This window comes from Macaca thibetana, chromosome 3 (genome assembly GCF_024542745.1).
Source record: "Macaca thibetana thibetana isolate TM-01 chromosome 3, ASM2454274v1, whole genome shotgun sequence".
NCBI lineage: Eukaryota > Metazoa > Chordata > Mammalia > Primates > Cercopithecidae > Macaca > Macaca thibetana.
In genome coordinates this window covers 118197998-118223543 of record NC_065580.1, presented here as the reverse complement: position 1 = coordinate 118223543, position 25546 = coordinate 118197998, and the positions used below count along the sequence as shown (strand labels likewise).

General features: G+C 39.6%; 1 protein-coding gene across 1 annotated transcript in view; it reads left to right on the top strand.

Moving 5' to 3' along the window:
* The window catches only part of HUS1 (HUS1 checkpoint clamp component), a 154370-nt gene that overhangs the window by 11809 nt on the left and 117015 nt on the right, over window positions 1-25546 (top strand). The gene's annotated exons all lie outside the window — the stretch shown is intronic.

The following is a 25546-nucleotide window of genomic DNA, read 5'->3' as shown; positions in this document are numbered from 1 at the left end:
AGCATAGGGGCTCAAAGACCCCATTCCAGAATTTTTGGGAGTTTCAATATCCTCTGCTTGGGGTACACGCTATGTAAATGAAAGAGATGACGCAAAGTTACAAAGTCATTTACTTGGCCTACGCAGAGGCTATTTCCTGTCATAGCTGAAGTGTGAATCGGCCTTATGTTCCCTGCCTCCAGACCCTATTTTCCTGCCTCATACTGAAGACTGAAACTGGCCTGGTTAGGAAGTTGGCTATTCTCTCTCTCTCTGTTGATTTCTCAGAAGGTAGATTAACAACTTAGTTTTAGTTTTGTTACCGGAAGAGGGTCCCAATCCAGACCCCAAGAGAATATTCTTGGATCTTGCACAGGAAAGAATTCGGGTCCAGAGTGAGTCCACAGAGAAAAGTGAAAGAAGAAAGCTTATTGAGAAAGTAAAGGAATAAAAGAATGGCAACTCCATGGGCAGGGCAGCCCCTAGAGGTGCTGGTTGGCCTTTTTTTTTTTTTTTTTTTTTTTTTTTTTTTTTTTGAGACAGAGTCTTACTCTGTGGCTCAGGCTGGAGTACAGTGGCACCATCTCAGCTCACTGCAATCTCCGCCTGCTGGGTTCAAGCGATTCTCCTGCCTTAGCCTCCCGAGTAGCTGGGATTACAGTCTCCCACCACTACACCCAACTAATTTTTTGTATTTTTAGTAGAGATGGGGTTTCACCATGTTGGCCAGGCTTGTCTCAAACTCCTAACCTTGTGATTCGCCCGCTTCAGCCTCCCAAAGTGCTGGGATTACAGGCATGAGCCACGGCGCCCAGCTGCTGGTTGGCTATTTTTATGGTTATTTCTTGATCATATACTAAATAAGGGTGGATTATTCATGAGTTTTCTAGGAATTCTTCCTTTTAGAACATATAGAGTAACTTCTAGATGTTGCCATGATATTTATATACTGTCATGGTGCTGGTAGGAGTGTCGTCTAGCATGAGAATGCATTGTGATTAGTGAATAATGAGCAATGAGGATGACCAGAGGTAGCTTTCCTCACCATCTTGGTTTTCGGCAGGTTTTGGCCAGTTTCGCTGGCTTCTTTACTGCATCCTGTTTCATCAGCAAGGTCTTGTGATACCAGCCTGCCAACCTCCTATTTGATCCTGTGACTAAGGATGCCTAACCTCCTGGGAATGCACTCCAGCAGATCTCAGTCTCATTTCACCCATCTCTTATTCAAGATGAAGAGTCTCTGAGTCGACTCCTTCTGACATATTTCCTGGCTCTACCACCCTTAGGATTAAGGCTTCCCTTGTAAAAGGGAAGAGGGAATAACCGAATAACCCGCCCCTTTCTTGGAAAACTCATGAATAATCCACCCCTTGCTTAACACATATTCAAGAATAATCGTAAAAAGTACCCACCAGCAGCCCTTGGGGTTGCTCTGCCTATGGAGTAGCCACTCTTTTATTCCCTTCCTTTCTTAATAAACTTCCTTTGACTTTACTCTGTGGACTCATCCCAAATTCTTTCTTGCAGGAGATCCAAGAACTTTCTCTAGGGGTCAGGATCAGGACCTCTTTCCAGTAATAGTTTGGTGAACTGAAACTTTAACGTGGGTGACTTTATGTTTATTTTTATTTTTAGTCTTGTCTTTTGGGGCCTAGTGCAAGAGCTTAATCCAAAACAATGGCCTCCTATAATTTGTGTTTAACATTTGTCAGGTTAAAACCCTGTCAGTGTGACAAACTGGAAACAAAATTGTGTTGGGCCGCTACTAAACCACACTCAAAATGCCTGTGTCATCAATGTTTGCAAGCAGAGAGCAAATGCAGCCCACCGATGGTCACCTGGAGCAGCAGCTGCTAGAAGCAAGAAAGTCTGGAAGGGACCCAGGGCTTGCAGGCTCAGCCAGGCTCCCCCTGCTCCTCAACAAGGCCTTTGGGCTCTTTCAGAAATACAGTTGGCCCTGAGCTCTGAGAGGTGGGAAGGGGAGGGGCTGAGAGGCTGAAGGCCAGGCCACACCAGGCAGTGACACCCCACTGCCCTTGAGATTTCTCAGATCTGAGTAACTTCAAACTATTTGAAATTCTCCCAAAGCTAATGTGTCTGCCTAAAAGAAAGATGAGACAAAATTAACATAGAGAGTTTATTTGTGCTCAGATTGAGAACTGTAGCCCAGGACACACTTCCAAGTTGCCTTGGGGAGTGCTCCAAGAACAAAAAGGAGGCCCAAATTTTTCAAGATAAAAGAACAATTCAGGAGATGGGGTGATTACAGAGTTGTCAGGAATCCTCATTGGTTTATGGAAATAACATTGGTTAGTGATTGGCTACACAGTGTTGAATTATAGGGTGGATGACATCTTATGACTAATTGGCCTCAGTCTAGAGCCACATAGCAAGTGGCTTCAAGAGGTAACCATTTAGCTGAAGGGAGAGTGAGCCATGACTGTTGTTCCCTTCTAAATGTTCTCTGGGCCTGATAATTTAAAGGGGTTCACCTTCCTCAGGAAAAGAAATGTGTTTGGTGTTTGTTTGTTTGTTTGTTTTCTTTCTCAGATGATAATAACTGAGGCTTCTTCTCTTCTTCATGCAATTGCTCTTTTCTTTCCAACCCAGCAGCCATACAGATTTCTAGAACACCCCTCAGAGAGGGCAGAAGTTCAGGTGCAGTGTTTTCTAAACAGCTGCCTGGTCCATCCGTGGGTCATGAAACCCACGTGGTGGGTCACAGCTAGCGTTTTCATTGTCAATGAGATAGAATAGAGTGGAAAAGCCTCTGCCTGCTTTCCACACCGGAGCACGTACTTTTGTCACACAAACTATGACTCAGACACCACAAACCCAAACCAGGCCCCCAGGTCAGAGGCTGATTCACCTGGGGCCTGTGGTGAGACTACAGCATGACTCAGACCCCAGACTCCTGACCTACCCCCAGCTCAGAGAGGCTCACAGTGGCAGGCCCACTCCCCTGGCAGCCAAGTCCAGTCTAATAAGCCATCACTTTCCCAGGTTGCTTGTCCTAGTTGTCAGCAAAAAGAGTCAAACTCTGTAAAATGTTTGAAGAGATTTATTCTAAGCCAAATGTTGAGTGACCATGGCCCATGACACAGCCCTCAGAAGGTCCTGAGAACATGTGCCCAAGGCGATCAGGGTGCAGCTTGGTTTTATACATACATGAGACAGCAATCAAATACACTTAAGAAATACATTGGTTTGGTCCAGAAAGGCAAGACAACTCAAAGCGGGATGGGGGGCAGGGTTCAAGGCTATAGGTAAATTTAGACATTTTCTGGTTTACAATTGGTTGAGTTTGTCTAAAGACCTGGATTGATAGAAAGGAAATGTTCAGGTTAAGATAAAAGATTGTAGAGACCAAGGTTCTTTGAAGTCTTACAGTGGCTGCCTTAGAGACAATAGATGACAAATGTTTCCTATTCAGATCTTTAATAAAAGGTGCTAGACACTTAATCTCTTTAAAATTGGGAGAGCCTGGAAGAAAAAGCTCTAGCTATGTTAATAGAGATTTTTTAACAGATACAAATTTCCCCCACAAAGGACAGCTTTGCAGGGCCATTTCAAGATATGGCAAAGAAACATGTTTTGGGATAAAATAATTTTATTTTCTTCCCTGTCTCGTAATGTTATGCCAGAGTCAGGTTGGAAAGTAAGTCACGATATATAGGGTTAAATAAAACCCATCTCAAAAACCCGTTTGTAGGGCATGACTCCCCAGAGCCCTTAGATAAGAATTTGGCCAAGATAAAAAAACATCAGAGCTTAGTCCTCAAAGTCAATGGCTAGCCTCCAAGGAAGCGGAGGATTCCCACAGGATTCCAGCTGCCCAGAGGCTGCACAGGCATATCCATGTTTACAGAAAAGATACAGGCCATGAGATATTCACACAAAACACTTAGGAGTCACAGCCAGCTACCCGACAGATGCCAATGGCTGACTGGTTCTTGCCCTCTGGGTCTTCACTTTTAGGACAGGAGGTGCTGGCAGGATGTGGCATTTCTCATGCAGGGCCTCTGAAACCATCTAATCTAGGAAACACCCTTGTCTCATGCCTCGCTGCCACACAGCTCCATTTGCACTGCAGTTTTCCAGGCAGCCTTCTACCTGACTGGTTTTGCTCTTAACTACTATCTCAGACTGAAATTCTTCACAAATTCCACCAGGGAATAATAAGGGTTCATTTCTGAACTGGGCTCAGCACACCATATGACCCATGGAGACATTTTCCTCGTGAGATTTGACACAGGGGTTGTTGGCCATGCCGCACCCCAGCTGATGACTCGGCAAGTTACCAAAACCCATCTGAGCCAGCCTCCTCATCTACCCAAGGGAAATAATATGGTTCTGCAGGATGGTTGGGGTCAGGGAAAAATGTATTAAAACTGGCAAATTCTTGACAAAATATGAAAAGTGAGATTCTTCCCACCAACTCTCACTCATCATATAGTAGTGCCCCGAGATACCTTCAATATTGCTGCTTTTTTTTTTTTTTTTTTTTGAGACGGAGTCTCACGCTGTTGCCCAGGCTGGAGTGCAGTGGCGCGATCTCGGCTCACTGCAAGCTCCGCCTCCTGGGTTCACGCCATTCTCCTGCCTCAGCCTCCTGAGTAGCTAGGACTACAGGCGCCCGCCACCACGCCCGGCTAATTTTTTTGTATTTTTAGTAGAGACGGGGTTTCACTGTGATCTCGATCTCCTGACCTTGTGATCCGCCCGCCTCGGCCTCCCAAAGTGCTGGGATTACAGGCTTGAGCCACCGCGCCCGGCCAATATTGCTGCTTTTTAAAAAACTTCAGATTGGCTAAATCTTACATCTATGATGTCATAGATCAGCAGTCCTCAATTTTTTTGGAAGATATTTTTTCTACAGACGAGGGGGTATGGGGATGATGGTTTTAGGGTGATTCAAGCACAGTTCATTTATTGTACATTTATTTCTATTACATTATAATATATAATGAAATATTAAATAATTATGCAATCCATTATCATGTAGAATCAATGGGAGCCCTGGGCTTGTTCTCCTGCAACTAGACAGTGCCATCTGGGGGTGATGGGAGATAGTGACAGATCATCAGGCATTAGATTTTCATAAGGCACGTACAGCCTAGATCCCTCACATGTGCAGTTCACAATAGTGTTCATGCTCCTGTGAAAATCTAATGCTGCCCCTGATCTGACAGGAGGCAGAGCTTACGCAGTAACATGAGCATGAAAAATGGCCATAAATACAGATGAAGCTTTGCTCATTCACCTGCTTGCTCACCTCCTGGTATGCAGCCCAGTTCCTAACAGGCCATGGACTGGCTCTGGTCCACAGCCCAGGGACTGGGGACCCCTGGCAGAGATGACCCTTAAAGGCATGGTTATTTAAATTACTAAGGAGTTCACTGTTCATTTTCTGGAAGTGCCATAATCCAACTTAGGAAGCCAAAAAGCATGTGGTGTGGAAATGTCCAGGAGTCTGTGAGAAGACAAATGCTGTCAGATCATCCAGGTGCCTTGAGCTGTCCCCACGGGTTCCTTTCCTGCTCTCTGAACATATCCTGCTGCTGCTCCAGGCCTTTCCACTCAGTGTTCACTCACCCTGCAGGCATCTTCTCTTCCTTCCTCATTTAGGTCTCAACGTAAAGTCATCTCCCAGAGAGCCTTCCCTGAGCCCCGGTTCTTCTAGAGCCCTATCCCTGAAATTCTAGCCCATTGACCCCTGCAATTTTTAAATTGCATTTTAATTGATTATGAATTTTTAAGGAATAACACAGAGGGATCCCTTGTAGTCCTCACCTGGTTTCCCTCAGAAGTAATGTCTTGAAAAACTACAGGAGGGCGTCACACCCAGGATATGGCATTAACGTAATCCACCAATCTTCAGATTTCCTGTTTTTCTTGTACTCATTTCGTGCTGGCTTTAGTTCTATACAATTCTGTCACAGTGTGATACCATCGCAGTCAAGGTCCTCAGCAGTTTCAGGATCCCTCATTTGCCCTTTTTTAGCTCACTCATCTCACCCCAATTCCCCTTCACCCATTCCAACCCTAAGCCTGGCATCCACTAATCTGTCCTCCATTCCTAAAATGTTGCCATTTCATGAATGTTACGTACATGGAAATATACAGTGTGTAACCTTTTGAAATTGGCTTTTTTCACTCCACATAACTCCCCAGACATTCACCCATGTTTGTGTATCAGTAGTTCATTCCTTTTTATTGCTGAGCCATATTCCATGGCGTGATGTGCCACAGTTTAACGACTCACTTGTTGAAAGACATCCAGGATGTTTTCAGCGTTAGGCTATTAAGAATAAAGCTGGCGTGAAATTTCATGTATGCAACTACCATACAACTCAGCAACAACTTTTCTTCCTTCTTGGATAAATGCCCAGAGTGCACTTGCTGAGTGGTATGGTAATTGCATGTTTAGTTCTATAAGAAGTTGCCCAACTGTTTTTCAGAGTGGCTATAATGTTTTATATCTGTTACCTAACTGAACTAGAGTCCACTCCCCTGGCATGGGAAGACCAGTTATCCACACTGAGGTTTGTAGGCACCAAATAAGGAGCATCAGCCAGCTGACACTTAAGTCCTGACCTCCTTGATGCCTGTCAGCTAAGGGTTTTGTTTTGGTTTGTTTTTGTTTTTGTTTTTGTTTTGAGACAAAGTCTCGCTTTGTCACCCAGGGTGGAGTGCAGTGGCGCAATCTCAGCTAACTGCAGCCTCCGCCTCCCGGGTTCAAGCGATTCTCCTGCCTCAGCCTCCCAAGTAGCTGATACTACAGGCGCCCACCACCATGCGGTACTAATTTTTGTATTTTTAGTAGAGACGGGGTTTCACCATGTTGGACAGGCTGGTCTTGAACTCCTAACCTCAGGTGATCTGCCCGCCTCAGCCTCCCAAAGTGCTAGGATTACAAGCATGAGCCACCACACCCGGCCAGGTAAGAGATTTTTAAGGCAAGGGTGATTTCAGGAAAGCACACGCTACAGGCAAAATTTTAGATCAGTACATGGAGTTCACACATTGGTTTTGGCCTAAAGGATGGGCTATGAAATGGGGGCTTCCAGGTCACAGGTTAATTCAAAGATATTTTGATTTCCAACTGGCTAGGGAAGAGAAGCTTTGTTTTAAAATTTGGGGTCAGCAGAAAAGAATGTTACTTCTGGCTCATGGCTGTGACTTCCTCCAGATCCCTCAGGAAGAAATTTAGAATGAAGAATGATAGTCAGAGTTCAGTCCCCAGTTCCCCTTATCTGAGGTCTATGTGCTGGCAGATCCATTTGGTAGGGGTCTGGGTTCCTGAAAAACAACTCAGGAACATATGTGAAGCTATTATCTTTAACTTCTATAGGGGAACCAAACATCCTGTGATTCTAGCTTCCTCGGCTATTGTTCTAAGCTACTATTACCTTCTTACTTATCAGGTTGCTTATGTACTTCTCAGGGCTAGCTACATGTCTAGAATTTCCCTTGAAGAAACTCAGGGTTTTCCTTTATTGCTATGCTTGAAGAGTGGGGGACCTGCAGGCCCCTAAGAGGGGTGTCCTTGCTCCATCTCACATTCTCAAAAGCAATTTATGAGAGATCCAGGTTCTTTGCATCCTCACCAGTATTTAATGTTGTCATTTTTAAAAATGTTAGGGATTCTGATAGATGTTCAGTGATGTCTCAATGTCTCATTGTGGTCTTAATTTGCCCTTACCGGTGGCTAATGATATTGAGCACTTTTTTTTTTTTTCCTTTTAGATGGAGTCTCGCTCTCTCGCCCAGGCTGGAGTGCAGTGGCACGATCTTGGTTCACTGCAAGCTCTGCCTCCTGGGTTCATGTCATTCTCCTGCCTCAGCCTCCCGAGTAGCTGGGACTACAGGCACCTGCCACCATGCCCAGCTAATTTTGTGTATTTTTAGTAAAGATGGGGTTTCACCGTGTTAGCCAGGATGGTCTCAATCTCCTGACCTCGTGATCCACCCACCTCGACCTCCCAAAGTGCTTGGATTACAGGCTTAAGCCACTGCACCTGGCCAGTGTTGAGCATCTTGTGATGCTTATTGACATCTGTGTATCTGCGTTGGTGAAATATTTGTTCGTGTCTTTTCCCCATTTTCTAATTGAATGGTTTGGGTTTTCTGTTGTTGTTGTTGTTATTCTTGTTGAGATTTGAGTGTTCTTTGTATATTCTAGATATCAGTCTTTTGTTGAATACACATTTGCAAATATTTTTTTCCCTGTTTTTAGCTTGTCGTTTTATCCTCTTCATGTATTTGAGCTGTTATAGAGCATTTTTAAAATTTTTCAGTTTTTCTTTTGAGACAGAGTCTTGCTATGTTGCCCAGGTTGCAGTGCAGTGGTGTGATCTTGGCTCACTGCAACCTCTGCCTCCTGGGTTCAAGCTATTCTCCTGCCTCAGCCTCCAGAGTAGCTAGGAATACAGGTGTCCACCACCATGCCCAGCTACTTTTTATATTTTTAGTAGAATCAGGGTTTCACCATGTTGACCAGGCTGGTCTTAAACTCCGGACCTCAAGTGATCTTCCTGCCTCGGCCTCCCAAAGTGCTGGAATTACAGGCATGAGCCACCGTTCCTGGCCTTAATTTTCAATTTAATTTTAATTTTTAATTCATATATTATCACTTTTGTGAATTATGCTTTTGTTGTCAAGACTGTCTTCTAGTCCTAGATCCTGAAAATTTCATTTTATGTTTTTTTCTAAAAGTTTAATAGTTTTCTACTTTACAGTTAAGTTTATGATCTGTATTTAGGTGTGATGGTTGGGTGAAGATTTTTTTTTTTTTTTTTTTTTTTTTTGCCTATGGATATCCAATTGCTCTAGGACCATTGATCGAAAAGGCTTTCCTTCTCCATTGAATTGCTTTGGCATTTTGTCAGAGTTTAGTTAAGCTTATTTGTGTGGGTCTGTTTCTGAGTTTTCTATTCTGTTCCAATCATGTATGTGTCTATCCCTCTTCTGTCAATATTGTACGTTTTTCATCACTGTACTAGACTTCAATATAGAGTAGAGTGATTTACCTGTTAGATTCTTCTTTGTTAAAATATTAAGCTATTCCAAGGCTTGTCCCTTTCCATATACTTTTTTTTTTTCTTTTTTCTTTTTATTTTTTTGAGACGGGATCTTGCTCTGTCTCCCAGACTGGAGTACAGCAGTACAATCATGGCTCACTGCAGCCTTCACTTCCTGGGCTTAAGTAATCCCTCTGCTTCAGCCTCACGTGCAGCTGGGACCACAGGTGTGTGCCACCATGCCTAGCTAATTTTTTAATTTTTTATATGGACAGTATTTTACCATGTTTCTCAGACTGGTCTCAAACTCTTGGTCTCAGGTGATCCTCCGATCTCAGCCTCTCATAGTGCTGAGATTACAGGTGTGAGCCACTACACCTAGCTAGCATAAATTTTCGAAAACACACGTCTATGTCTGCAAAAAAATAAGATAAAACAAAACATACTGGGATTCTGATAGAGATTGTATTAAACCTATAGATCAATTTGGGTAGTGACTAAGGCTCTCTTTTTTTGACCAAGCTTGAGTCAGATTGCTCTGAGTCCCCTTTCTGACTAGAACCTGATCTGTCCTTAGTCCATAGTCTATGTCCACTTAGTTGAGTTTTAGCAATTATTCTGCTGAGTTAATTTAGCAAAAGTCCCCTATGCTTGGTATCTGATCAAATTTCTAATTATTTGCCCTAGATACCGTATCACTTTGCCTTGTCTTCAGCAAGTAGGTTGATTCAGTTTAGCTAGAATCCCCTTAGCCTAGATGTTTCCTCCTAGTAATTTTCTGTCTACTGACCCTGTACAGCTCCTTGGCTGTAAATTCCCACTTATCCTTGTATTAGGAATTGAACCCAGCTGTAATCACCTGATGTGTTAGTCCTAGCTGTTGCACAGACAAAACCAGTTCACTGAGACCACGGTATTGCAGTAAAGAAAGAGGTGAATTAGAGCAAGGCAACTGAGCAGAAGGACTGGGGTTATCACTCAAATCAGTCTGAAAACTCAGAGACGAGTTTTTATAGATAACTTGGTAGGCAGGGGGCTAGGGAATTGGTGGTGCTGATTGAAAAACTGAGCCGGCCTCTGCGTGTGGGCTACATGCCAGGTGGAGCCTTGAGTCATGGCTCCAGATGAAGTCAGCTGGCTGCCAGAAGGCAAAGATCTGAAAACCATCTCAAAAAACCAATCTTAGGTTCTACAATAGTGATGTTATCTACAGGAGCAATTGGTGAAGTCACCAATCTTGTGACCTCTGGCCACATGACTCTTGAGAAGTAAAGAATTATAGAAACTGTGCCTACATTTTAGCAGAGTTCAGGTTCTTCCCATGATCCTAATCTCATGGACTTTCACCCGTTTTCAGTCCCTGAGCAAGGAGGGGCTTAGTTTTAGGGAAGTGCTATTATTATCCTTGTTTCCGACTTAAACTATAAACTAAATTCCTCCTGCGGTTAGCTTGGCCTATGTGCAGGAATGAGTGAAGACAGTCAGCCCTCGGGACTAGAAGCAAGATGTTGTCAGGTATATTAGGTTTCTCTCACTGTCATAATTTTTGCAAAGGTTCTTTCATGATCTCTCTCTCTCCCATCATAGTGGTGTAAAAACCCATCATAGTGGTTTATACAGTAAACAGTGCCTATATCTGTAGCTGTATACAGTTATACAGTGCCTATATCTGTAGCTGTATACAGTTATACAGTGCCTATATCTGTAGCTGTATACAGTTATACAGTGCCTATATCTGTAGCAAAAGTCCTGAATAAAGCCTCTCTACTATCTTTAATAAGCTTCGTGAATAATATTTTTTCTTTAACAGTAGAAATGACATGTGTACTATGTTGAGTCTTCTAATCCACACAGTATGTCTCTCTATATATATGTAAGTCTTTTAAAAACTTTTTCATCAGCATTTTGTAATTTTCAACAGGCAGATCCTGTACATGTATTGTTAAGTGTATACCAAAGCAGTCCATTATCTTTAGAGTGAACATAAATGGCATTGTGTTTTAAATTTTCAATTCTTACATCTTCATTGTTATATATAGAAGAGTGATTTATTTGTATGTCTGGGTCTTTTAAACTGCAACATTACCGGACTCACTTATTAGTTCTAAGAGTGTTTTTGTAGATTCTTTGTGAATTCTTACATGGACAATTATCTCATTTACAAATACAGTCAGTTTTATTTCTTCCTTTCCCACCTGTATGCCTTTTATTTTGTTTTTTTCCCTTGCTTCAGTGGCTAGGCCTTCCAATCCTATGATGAATAAGAAGGGTGAGAGTGGACATCCTTGCTTTGTTTCCGGTCGTTGAAGGAAAGCAGCATTTCATCTTTCACTATTAAATATGTTAACTGTAGGGCTTTTTGTGGATGTTCTTTATCAAATTGAGGTAGTCCTTCTTGATTCCTAATTTGTTAAGAGATTTTGTCATACATAGATGCTGAATTTTGCCAAATGCTCTGTGTCAGTTTCTAGAATCATGTGATTTTTCTTCTTTAGCATATTTACATGGCAAACTGCACTAAACTAACTGATTTTTGAATGTTGAACCTCCTTGCAGACCTGTAATAGATTTCACTTGGTAATTGGATACAATTATTTTTACACATTCTTGAATTCTGTTTGCTAATATTTTGTTGAAGATTTTAAAATCTAAATTTATAAGAAATATTGGTCTGCAGCTTTCCTCCTCTATGCTGTGCTCATCTCATTTTGGCATCAAGATAATACTGGCCTCATGAAATAAGTTGAAAAGGGTTCTCTCCTCTTTAATTTCTAAAAGAAATTGTGTAAAATTGGCATTCATTCTTTACATATTTTGTTGAATTCCCCATTGAAACCATGTGGGAAACCTCCAGGTTGTGAGGAATTATGAATTCAGCTTTTAAAATAGGTATAGAACAATTCAAGCAGTCTATTTCATTTTGGTTGACTTTTGGTAGTTTGTGCTTTTTGAAGAATTCATTTATTTCTTATAAATTGCTTAGTTTATGAAGGTAAAGTTGGTCCTACTGTTTTTTTCTACCATCTTTTTAATGACTGCAATGTCTGTTGTAGTATTCCCTATTTCATTATTGATATTGGTGTATGTATCCTCTTTCTTTTATTCTTATCAGTCTTGCTAGAGGTTTGTTGATTATATTGATTTTTTTTCAAGAACAAACTTTTGTTTCAGTGATTTCCTCTACTGTTTTTCTATTTTCAACTTTATTGATTTCTGCTCTGAGCTTTATTGTTTCCTTTTTTCTGCTTTCTCTGGGCTTATTTTGCTACTTTTGTATAGTTTTTTGAGGTGACAACCTAGGATATTGATTTGAAGCCTGTCTTCAATTCTAATGTGGGCATAGATTTTCCTCTCAGCATTGCTTTAGCTGCATCCCACAAATTTTGATGTAGAGTTATTCCTCAATTAGCACTGGAGATACATTCTGAGAAATGCACTATTAGTCAATTAGATGATTTCCTCATTGTAAAACAGCATAGAGCGTACTTCTACAAACCTAGATGGTATACCTAACATATCTGGGCTGGGTTATATGGTATATCCTATTGTTCCTAGGCTACAATCCTGTACAGCATAGTACTATGCTGAATAGCACAGTCAATTATAACACAATGGTAAGTATTAGTGTATCTAAACATGTAAAAACACTGAAAATGTAATTAAAAATACAGTATTGTAGCCTTATAGGACCACAGTTGTATATGAGCTCTGTCATTGACAGAAACATTATTATGTGGTACATGATCGTTTTGTATTTTCATATGTCATAAGTGAAGTGAGTTTCTTATAAATAGCATATAGTTGGGTTGTAGTTTTCTGGGTTTTTGTGTTTTTTATGTTTGTTTGTTTGTTTGTTTGTTTGTTTGTTTGTTTTTTGAGATAGAGTCTCACTCTGCTGCTCAGGCTGGAGTGCAGTGGTGCAATCTCAGCTCACTGCAAGCTCCGCCCCCTGGGTTCACACCATTCTCCTGCCTCAGCCTCCCAAGTAGCTGGGACTACAGGCACCCACCACCACACCCGGCTAATTTTTTTGTATTTTTAGTTGAGACGGGGTTTCACCATGTTATACAGGATGGTCTCCATCTCCTGACCTTGTGATCTGCCTACCTCGGCCTCCCAAAGTACTGGGATTACAGGCGTGAACTACTGTGCCCAGCCAATTTTCTGTTTTTTTAATCCACTCTGCAAATCTCTCTTTTTTGATCCATGTATCTAGACCACTTATATTTAAGATAATTGTTGATATGTTAGTGATTAATCTGCCATTTCATTGCTCATGCTCTGTTTGCTTCAACTGTTTCTCATTCCTTTGTCTCTCTTTTTTACTCTCACATACCAGAATTGCTAAAATCAAAACAAAACAAAACAACCCAAGCAAACAAAAACTGAAAAGACCTAGTGATGGAAGGCTATGGTGCTCCTGGAAACACTCCAGAGCCACTGGCAGCCCAAACTTTCCCAAGGTGAGGCACACAGTTTTATAAAGTAGATGATGCCCATAACATTTTCTGAATATCTATCTTGCCTTGTCTCATGTTACTCTCACCAGTGCCATCTAGTTGCCTGAGTATCTCTCCATGAGGGAGTGGAATCCCAGGCCTGTCTGGAAGGGAGACTGCATCTCTGGCTATGTCTGGTTGGTGAGACTCCCCATCGACTGTGTTGCTCAACTAACTGGATGTTTTTTTAACAAAGGTTTTATGGTTTTGTTTTTCATGTTTTTTTTTTTTACTTTTTAAATTTAGAAAATAGGCCGGGCGCGGTGGCTCAAGCCTGTAATCCCAGCACTTTGGGAGGCCGAGGCGGGTGGATCACGAGGTCAGGAGATCGAGACTATCCTGGCTAACACGGTGAAACCCCGTCTCTACTAAAAATACAAAAAATTAGCCGGGCGTGGTAGCGGCCTGTAGTCCCAGCTACTTGGGAGGCTGAGGCGGGAGAATGGCGTGAACCAAGGGGGCGGAGCTTGCAGTGAGCCGAGATCGCGCCACTGCACTCCAGCCTGGGAGACACAGCGAGACTCCGTCTCAAAAAAAAAAAAAAAAAAAAGAAAGAAAATAACACATATAGAGGAGAACCTAAACCACACATGTATAACATGACAAATTGTTGTAAAATATACCCTCTTGTTTTTACAACCAAAGTCCAAAACCGAAATAGTGTAGCTCCAGTTCCCTGACACACTCCTTCCTATCGAGCCCTATTCATCCTCATGTTCAGGCAATCACAGTCCTGACTTTCTAAAACTCACTTCTTGATTTTCTTTACAGTTTACCTCTTTATTATAAATCCTAGACAATATGCTTTAGTTTTGCTTTTTCACCTAAGAAAATGAAATCATACAGTACTTGTTTGTGTCTGTCTTCTCTCCTCCGACATTATATATGTTATTGTACATATTGGTTGTTATTCATTTCTGTTTTGTGTATGATGAACATTATTTCATTATATAAATATGCCATTATTTCTTATCCATTCTGCTGTTGTTTTCAGCTATCAGCTATGGTCAAGAAAACTTTTGAAATATTTTAAATTTTGAAAATTTTCGAAAACATTTTTGAAAAAGTTTTGAAATCCTAGGATTATTGTTGGGTCATGAGATATGGCTATTGTCAATTTTACTGGATAATATCTATTTCTAGGATTATTGTTGAGTCATGAGATATGGCTATCGTCAATTTTACTGGATAATATCTATTTCTTAACATGGTCAAACCATCGGATACTCCTACTAGCAATATAAGGGAGTTGCTGTTCATCCAAGTCAAAGCTCAGTTTTGTGAGCTTTGACGGTCAGTTCATATGTCAACTTAGCCAGGCCACCTATTCTAGTCCACAGTTATTCAGTCAAACACTAATCTAGGTGTTTCTGTGAGGTATTTTGTAGATGTGATTAAGGTCCATAATCAGTTGACTTTTAGTAAGGGAGATTATTCTAGATAATCTTGATGGGCCTGATTCTATCCATTGAAACAGTTTAACAGCAGAATTGAGATTCCTCTGAAGAAGCAAAAAGTCCTGTGGACAGCAGCTTTAGTTTGCACCAGAGAGTTCCTATCTACCCTTCCTGATCATCTGCCTTATGAAATTCAGACTTGCCCAGCCACCTCAACAAAGGTGCTAGCTAATTCATGTATGTGGGGGGTGGGGGAGTGTATACACACCCCACACACATACATACATATAGGTACACACAAACACACACACATTATTTAATTCCCTAGTGGAACCCTGATTGATACTATGTGCTGTCCAAATACACCAGTATACAAAGGAAAATAAATGTAGGGGTGTAGGGGTTATTATTATCAGAGTCACATATGGTAGCTAACAGTGCTAATTTTTGCCTGTCTCTGTCTCTCTCTCTCTCTCGATCTCTCTCTCTCTCTCACACACACACACACACACACACGCACACACACTCCACTTCCTCAGCAGTTACCAGCCTTCTTTGAGTCCTGTGCCAATGCTGGGAGGGCACCAAGCCCCATGGCACATACAGTTTTGTTCCTGGACCCCTGCTGGTGCACAAATATATTAATATATTTAGCTTTTTTTTTTTTTTTGGAGACAAATCTCACTCTGTCACCCAATCTCAGCTCACTGCAACATCTGCCTCCTAGGTTCAAGCGATTCTTCTAGGTCTCCCAAAATGCTGGGATTACAGGCGTGAGCCATGGTGCCCAGCCCTATTTAGCTTTTTTGAGCTTTGAATGAGGTATGATTTGGAGGGAACAAAATAAAATAGAACGAGGTGCGGTGGCTCACGCCCGTAATCCCAGCACTTTGGGAAGCCAAGGTGGGCGGATCACTTGAGGTCAGGAATTCAAGACCAGCCTGGCCAACGCGGTGAAACCCTGTCTTTACTATAAATACAAAAATCAGCCAGGCGTGGTGGCCCATGCCTGTAGTCCCAGCTCCTCAGGAGGCTGAGGCAGGAGAATCGCTTGAACCCAGAGGGCGGAGGTTGCAGTGAGCCGAGATGGCGTCACTGCACTCCGGTCTGGTCAACGGAGTTAGACTGTGTCCCAAAAAATTAAAATAAAATAAAATAAAATAGGAAAAAGTGGAAATGATAGCTACAGTGAAGGATATGTTGGTAAGTACAGTGATTTAACTATACTTCCTGCTTTTTACATGTATAAGTGCATGCCTTTCTACTGCACATTGTACACCTATTTACATGTGATATATACGGTGTAATATGTAATATACACTGTGTAATATACGATAATATACACTGTGTAATATATAATATATTATACACTGTGTATATGTAACATAACATGTAATATACACTGGGTAATATACAGCTATGTAATATACACTGTGCATTGTAATATACACCGTGCATTGTAATATACACTGTGCATTGCCAAGCAGTTTGGACATTTATTCTTTTCTGCTTATTTCTCCTCTGTTGCCTTCTGTGTCCCACACCACCTCACCCTGTGGCAGATGACTGTCCAAAGCAGGTCTATCTCAAAAGAAATGCTGGTGTGAGCTTTCCCTTGCACAACCTTGAGATATCAGAAAGCCTTTCTAGGTAACACCCTAAGTGGAGAGCTTGGTGTCCTTGTCCTGTAAACTACTTCAACTCCAGATCTGAGTGAGTGGAAAGAATAAGTGTTTTATACTCCACTGGCAAAGCACAAACACTGCACCAAATGAAAATAGAATTATTTAAGTAAGGGTTTTTTAAAAAGTGGCATCCAATTTGCATGTATCATGTGGGGTAATGCAAAGGCTGGAACGCAGTCAAACAAGAAACGAAAGAGCGTAAAGTCCAGAGGTGGACAGACATCTGTCTGACACATGCTATGTGATAGTAGGGAAGTCACTTAACCTCTCTGAGTTTCTGTAACTCAACAGACCTCCAACGTTTTTGTCTCAGGACCCCTTTACACTCTTAAAAATCACTGAAGACTTCAAAGAAATGGGTATGTAGGTATTTAGCTATTGATATTTATTATATGAGATATTAAAACTAATATATCTAGCCTATTTACTTATTAATTTATTTTAAAGTAACAATAATTAACCCATTACATTAGTATAAATAACATTTATATGAAACAGAACAATATCTTTACAAACCAAAAAACATGTGAGGAGTGGCATAATTCTACATTTTTACAAATTCTTTCACTATCCAGCTTAATAGAGACAGTTGAATTCTCAGGTCTGCTTCTGCATTTAATCTGAAATAGAATCATATGTCATATAGTACAGTAAACACTGCCGAATATAGGGAGAAAATAAGAGAAAAAGATAAATACAGTTTTTAAATTATTATGAAAATAGTTCTGACCTAGCAGAGTCCTGAACAGGTCTTGGGTATTCCCAAGCACCCCTGGGAACATGCTCTGAGAACCGCTGTTTTCTCTAAAAAGTGGATCTGAATCCTGTTTTCCCTTGAAGGGCTGCAGGTAGCTCACACTCCAGATGGCACCTGGTGTCTCACGATTGCTGTCATGTACAGATTAAGCTCTCACCAGGGCATTTAGACTGGGATGGCAGAGACCCAAGTGTCAGGTTTCATGAATTTTGACTCCCTTTTCTCAGAACTGGAAGAAGACCTAGCAATGCTGTTGTCCTTCCCACTTGACTGAGAGATGAGGAGCTTGCAACTGTAGCCTGGCACCACATAACTGATGACACGCCTTCTCAGGGTCCATGCTGAGTATTACTTGTGTATGGTGTGAAGTGTGCATCTCTTTTTTTCCTTTTATCTATCCAAATGGCTGTATACTTGTCCCATGTATTAAAAACTTTATTTTCTCGGTCGATATGCGATGCCACTTTTATTATACACGTATTTATCTATGCCTGTAGTTGTGTTATTTTCTCATCTTTTCCACTGGCCTGTTTGTCATTCATGTGCCAGAACCACACTGTTTTATTATGAAGGCATTTTGGTATGTTTTACTTTTCAGTAGGCCTAGTCTCCCTTGTAGATTTTCCGTTTTAACTGTTTTCATTCTATTCTTGCATATTTTCTTTTCTGTAGGGCCTTTTTTTTTTTTTTTTTTTTTTTTTTTTTGACACGGAGTCTCACTCTGTCGCCCAGGCTAGAGTGCAATGGCACTATCTCTGCTCACTGCAACCTCCACCTCCCAGGTTCAAGCGATTCTCCTGCTTCAGCCTCCTGAGTAGCTGGGATTACAGGTGCCTGCCACTATGCCTGGCTAATTTTTGTATTTTTAGTAGAGGCGGGGTTTCACCATATTAATCAGGCTGGTCTCAAACTCCTGACCTCAGGTGATCCGCCAGCCTTGGCCTCCCAAAGTGCTGGGATTATAGGCGTGAGCCACTGAGCCTGGCCTCTATAGGGGTTTTAGTATTGACTTTAAAAGGGTTATTCATATTTTTATTGGGATTGTATTAAATTTATAAATGAACTGGCATCCTTATAATATTGCTATCCTGGCTAAAGCAAGGGATGTCTAGTTCAAGACTTTTGTGTCTTCAGGAGTGTTTTAAATTTTTTTCTCATATAGATTTTCTTGTTGATAAATTTATTCCCAAATATTTATTCTTCTTTTTTGTTACTGTAAATGGAATTTTCTCTACCATTTTATCATCTAAATGGCCATTGTTTGTGTATACATAACGTGCATTATGTTGCATACCATAAATATATATGATTTTATTTGTCAATTAAAAAACATATTGCAGATTTCTGCATATTAATCATATATGCCAATAATACTGGTTTGTCTTACAGTCTGGGTTAGTTTTGTTATTTCTGTTTTAGGGTTTTCCAGATACACTCTCTGTGTTATAATTTTTAAAAGATACTTGGGTTTTGTCTTTGGTTTTTGGCACACAACTCCTAAAACCTGTGGAATCTCCAGAGTGAAAAAGAGTGTCGTTTATACGATGATGAGATGCCCTTTTTGGTTAGGAGCCCCTAGATTAGCTTCAGGATTAGGAAAAACCAAGGTAAAATTAAAGGATTAGAACTTCATACTATTCTTTCACCATGAATGGTTTTGACACCCTTGTTCAAAATCAACTGACTGTAGGCATATGGCGCTATTTCTGGACACGCAATTCTATGACATTGGTGTATATGTCTCTCCTTATGCCAGTACAACTATACCTCCATTAGTATAGCATTAAGTGTGTAGATTGTTTGCAGGAGTGTTGCTATCTTAATATTGTCTTCCAATCCATGACCACAGATGTCTCTGGATTTACTCTGTATTCTTTAATTTCTTTTAGTAATGTTTTGCAGTTTTTAGTGTACAAGTCTCCTCCTTATTTAAATTTATTTCTAAGTATTTTATTCTTTTTGATACTATTATAAATGGAAATGTTTTCTTAATTTGCTTTTCAGATTGTGCATTGTTGGAGTTTAGAAATGCAACTGATTTTTGCGCATTGATTTTGTATTCTGCAACTTTGCTGAATTCATTTATTGGCCATAGGCCATATAATAGGGGTGTGTGTGTGTGTGTGTGTGTGTGTGTGTGTGTATTCTTTAGGATTTTCTGTATACTGCACTGTATAAGATCATTCCATCTGTCTCAGTTTGTTCCTACTGCTATAAAAAAATCTTCAACTTCTTAATTAATAAACAACAGAAATGTATTGCTCACTGTTCTGGAAGTTGGGAAGTCCAAGATCAAGGGGCCAGCAGATTCAGTGCCTGGTAAGGAGTCACTGTCTGCTTCAAATATGGTGGCTTCTTGCTTCATCTTCAAATGGCAGAAGCGGCAAACAGGTTCTCTCAAGCCTCTTCTATAAGGGCACTGATCTCATTTATGAGGACTCTGCCCTTATGACCTGATTGACTTCCTAAAGTCCCCACCTCTAAATACTATCTTAATTGGGAATTTGGAGTAGGGAGACACCAATACTCAAACTGTAGAACCATTTGGAAATAGAGATAATTCTACTTATTTATTTCCAGTTGGTATGCCTCTTTTTTCCTTCCCTAATTGCAGTGTATTGTTGAAATAGGAGTGACAAAAGCCGGAGTTTTTTTTGTTTTTTGTTTTTTGTTTTTTTTGAGATGCAGTCTCGCTCTGTCCCCAGGCTGGAGTACAGTGGCGTGATCTCGTCTTACTGCAACCTCCACCTCCCGGGTTCAAGCAATTCTCCTGCCTCAGCCTCCCAAGTCTGGGACTACAGGCGCCCAGCCACCACGCCTGGCTAATTTTTTTATATTTTTAGTAGAGATGGGGTTTCGCCATGTTGCCCAGGCTGGTTTCAAACTCCTGAGCTCAGGCAATCCACTCGCCTCGGCCTCCCAAAGTGCTAGGATTACAGGCGTGAGCCACAGCACCCGGCCAAAATCAGGCATTTTTATCTGATTCTTGATCTTAGAAGGAAAGCTTTCAGCCTTTCATCATTAATTTTGATATTAGCTGCGGGTTTTTCATAAATGTCCTTTATCAGGTTAAGGAAGTGCCCTTCAATTCCTGGTATGTTCAGTGTTTACCATGATATTGGATATATTGTGGATGTATGCTATACATACATTTCTGGATGAATTTAGATGATTATGGGTTTTTTTTTTTTTGCCTTTCATTCCCTCAATGTGGTTGATTAATTTAGCCAGCCTTGCATTGTTAGGATACATCCCACTTGGTCATGACATATAATTCTTTTAATATGCTAGTGGATTCAGTTTGAATACTGTTTGTTAAAGATTTTTGCATCTATATTCATAAGGAATATTGGTTAGTAATTTTTTTTTGCAATGTCCTTTGTCTGCCTTTGGGATCACGGTAACGCTGGCCTCATGAGTTAGGAAGTACTCCTTCCTTTTCGATTTTTAGAAGAGCTGGAGAAAGGTTGTTGTTAATAACTGGTAACTAGTGAAGGCTACTTCCTTTATTGGGAGGTTTTTGATTACTGGATATCTTTAATTTTTATAGATCTGTTCATATTTTCTTATTTCTTCTTGAGTCAGTTTTTGTAATATGAGTGTTCTAAGAATTTGGCCATTCATCTTGGTTATCTAATTCTATTGGAGTACAGTTGTTCGTAGTGTTATAATCCTTTTTAATTTCTTTAATGTTGGTAGCAATGTCCTTACTTTCTTTTCTTTTTTTGGTAGTATGAGTTTTCTCTCTTTTTTTCTTTGTCATTTGTCATTCTAGCTAACAGTTTGTCAGCTTTGTTAATCTATTCACAGAACCAACTTTGGTTTCATTGAGTCTGTATTTTTTCCTATTCTCTATTTTGTTGACTTTTGCTTTAATCTTGATCATTCCCTTCCTTCTGCTAGCTTTGGGTTCAGCTTATTCTTCTTATAGTTCCTCAAAATGTAATGGTAGGTTACTGATTCGAGATCTTTATTCTTTTTTCATGTATTTGTTTACATTAAAAAAGTACAACATGTAAAAATTTTTAAAAAGACTTATGGGATGCAGTGAAAACAGTGGTCAGGAATTATAAATTACTAAATTTATAATGAAAATTTCTAAATTTTCTAAATTTATAATTTCTGACCATTGCTTTCACTGCATCCCATAAGTGGTTTTTTTTTTTGTTTTTTGTTTTTTGTTTTCTGTTTTTTTGAGACAGAGTCTCATTCTATCACCCAGGTTGGAGTACAGCGGCGTGATCTCGGCTCACTGCAACCTCCACCTCCTGGGTTCAAGCGATTCTCTTGCCTCAGCCTCCCCAGTAGTTGGTATCACAGGCATGCACTGCTGTGCCCAGCTGATTTTTGTATTCTTAGTAGGGATTTTACCATGTTGGCCAGGCTCACCTTGAACTCCTGATCTCAGGTGATCCACACACTTCAGCTTCCCAAAATGCTGGGATTAAGGTGTGAGCCACTGAAGGTGGCCCCCATAAATTTTTGCATATTGTGCTTTTGTTTCACTCATCTCAAACTATTTTCTAATTTCCCCGTGATGTCTTCTTTGACCAACTGGTCACTTACATATGTGTTGTTTAAGTTCCACATATTTGTGAAATTTCCAGTTTTCCTGTTATTAATTTCTGGTGTCAGTCCATTGTGGCTGGAGAAGATACTTCGTATGATGTCCATCTTACTAGCTTTATTGAGGCGTATTTTATTGCCTAAAATATGCTCTGTCCTGAAGAATATTCCATGTACACTTGAGAAGATTTTGCATTCTGCTTTAGTTGGGTGTAGTGTTCTGTATAAATGTGTTGGGTCTAGTTCTCATAGGTCCACACTAGGAGTATTTTTATTATATTTATTTTTAGAAATTTTGTAATTTAGGTTAGTACTTTCTCTTTCATCAAGGGCATTAAATATAAGTTGTGCAAGTTTTCAAAAATTTCCTGGTGGGAATTTTTTAAGTTTATTGATTTTGTGATTAATTTCCAGATTTATTGAGCTGTGGTCAGAGTAGTATTTGCACATTTCTGCATTATTGTGTCCCACTATAACAACTATTTATGTGAATATTCTGTGCATGCATTTGAAGGTATACATTCTATTATCACATCTTAACTTTTGATATATATCCATAAGACCTATCATATTGATTACACTGCTTAGGCCTTCTATAACCTTTCTTATCTTTTTCTGGTTGATCTGAATTGCACTGAGAGTGATGTGTTCAAGTATCCTATTAGTAGTCGACTCCTTGCATTTCCTGTAGTTCCTGCCTCGTAAAAGTGGTCTCTGTTATACTTGATACTTAGATATTCATAACTGTACTGTCTTTCCTGTGACTTTTGGCTTTTAGTATTAAAAAGTTCTTTGTCTCATGTAATGTTTATTGCTTGAATTTCACTTTGTATGACATATATATTGCTACCTGTGTTTTCTATTATTTCAGTTTTCCTGGTATGCCTTTTCTCATCATTTCATTTTTAGCCTTTCTGAATCCTTTGTTTCAGATGTGTCTCATGTCTCCAGCATATGACATTTGTGTCTTGCTTTGTAAACCAAAATGAAGATCTTTTAACAGATGAGTTAAGCTCATTTACATTTATTGATATGACTTGCAGGTGTAGTCTTAATTCAGTCACATTATTGTAATTACTATGAGTATTATATTTACTATTTTTCTTTCTTTCTGTAATTTTTTTTAACTTACGTCTTTCTTAGTGCCCTTATTTCTGTTTTCTTATTTAATTTTTTACAATTTGTTTTGTCAGTTTCTAATGGTATTCTTTGAGTACTGTGCATGATCTATCCACCAAAGGGTTTATTTTAGATTTTTTTCCTTTTCTAAATTTTTAGTTATGTTATTTCTAGTTTGTCAGAATATAGAACATTTATATATTAGTCTCTCATGTTTTCCCCACTTTTAGTTTTAGGTCCATAATTAACTATATTAAGTGCTCATCAGTAGTCCTTTTGCTGAATTTTCTTCAGTCATTTTTAGCTGAGTGAATCTCATCCTCTAGCTGGTGCTTCAGTAAAGGCTCATTCTTACATGTTTGAAACCATTCTTCTGTAGCCTTGATACTTGAGGGACAGTTTGGCTTGGTTCATATATTCTTTCATTGAGTTTCTTGAAAATGCTGCTTTAATGTTGCCTTGCATATTGCTTTTGAGAAATCTTATGCCAGATAATTTTGCTTGACCTTGTAAATTATTAGATCTTTTAGTTTAGAGGATCTGGGAATATTTTATTTCCAATAAAATCTTATAATTTTATTAGAATATGTCTTGACATTGTTACAGATAAGTTTCCCTGGTACATTGTGGATCTTTCCAATATGTAGATTCAAGTATTATTTCTGAAATATTTTCTAGAGTTGCAGTTATAAATATTAGTTCTGTTCCACTGTTTATAGCTTTTTCCTTCTTCAGAGAATCCAATTATACATATGTTTAATCTTCTTTCATTGTCTTCCATTTCAATAAATTTCCCTCTAATCCTTTCTATTTCATCTCATTTTCAATCTCTTCGTTCTTTTCTTTCTTTTCTTCAATGACCCACATTACATTTTTATTTTAATCTGTTCTCCTTGGGGCATCTTATAGTCCTTATTTCCAATAGAATTTTTCTTTTGATTCTTTTTCTTCTTGAAATTAAATAAACTCTCATTTGTTCTTTTTTTTACATGATGGAATTAATTTCTGTTCTTAGTTTTTAAACTTCCGAGCCAGAGTGTATGTTTGTTGTTGTGTGCACATTTTTAAAATCTGTAAATGCTTGCTTGAGAAGTGTTGTAATAGAGGTATCTTGTGTTTCATTGTTAACTTTTTGGAGAAAATATTTATCAGCCAAAATATTTTTATTCTCAGTTTTTGTCTTTGTCTTATTGTACTCTTAATAGAGAAAATATACTTCTAGTATATTTTACTTTGTGAATAGAGTTGGCTACTGGGATGATTTATACGATTCAATTGTGCCATCTTCTATCAGTAGTGAGATGTAAAGATTTTTTTCTTGAGTGGCTGTTTTCATACATACAGGGAAGGAATTGTGTGTCCTTCCATTTTTTTTGGCTTACTGTTGATAGAATCTTCCATTTTCTCCACTTCGATTTCCCCTTCACCATGCATTTTTACTACGTTCCCACATAATCGGGACTTTTCCTTCTGCAGCTAGTTTTACCTGCACCTTGTCTTCTCTTTCTGGAGTCTTTCTGGATCCTCCCTCATCTTCAGTAAAGTGTGTGGTGGGAGCTGTAGAAATGACTCTGCTGGAAGTTTATGTTTGTCTATTTACAGGTCATTTTAAGCTTATGGTGTCCTTTCTTTTTTAATTGTGCTGAAGAAATGGGCCATTGGTGGTTGTCTTTATATCATAGATGTATAAAGATTGGTACATCTACTCAATTTGGTTATTTGATCTGCTCAATTTTTAAATGATGTGTGGGGAGATTTAGCTGAGGTGGTTGTAATTAACTACTAGAAAGTCAACACCTGGAACAGCAGTGATACATTTGTTACAATTGAGGAACCCACATTGAGACACCATTATCACCCGAAGTTCATAGTTTATATTAAGGCTTACTCTTGGTGTTATAGATTCTATGGGTCTGCATAAATTTATAATGATATGTCTCCACCATTGTAGCATTATACAGAGAGTAGTTTAGCTGGCCTAAAATTCCCTCTGTGCTCTGTCTATTCATTCTTCCTCCCTAATCCCCGTCTATCAGTGATAGTTTTACTGTAGCCATAGTTTTACCATCCCCAGCATGCCATATAGTTGGAATTGCACAGAATAGCAAAAGCTATCACAAAAGACTCTATAAAACTGCAACCTTGAACAAAGGGTATTGCAACCATACATAAAAAAATACTTCTGTGAGGACATCTGTCCAGCCACTGCCTGTTCAAACTTGGAGTGGCATCACCCTCATTATTGATCATTATAGTCAAGGATAATTATATCAAAACAATTATGTAATCCTCTCTCTTTTTGTCTTCCTTGACCTCCATGAATATGTGCACAGTTTACTATATGTGCATAGTTTACTATATCTACATTGAACTGCCTCATTCCCAAATAAATACCATTTGCTTTCAGACAGCCTCTCTGCTTGTTGTTTAGGTCGACACTGGCTACTGTAGGTGGAGTCTAAATTTGATCACTGGTCCTTACTCCAAATTTTGTCCTCATTTTTCCTAAACCACAGGTTTC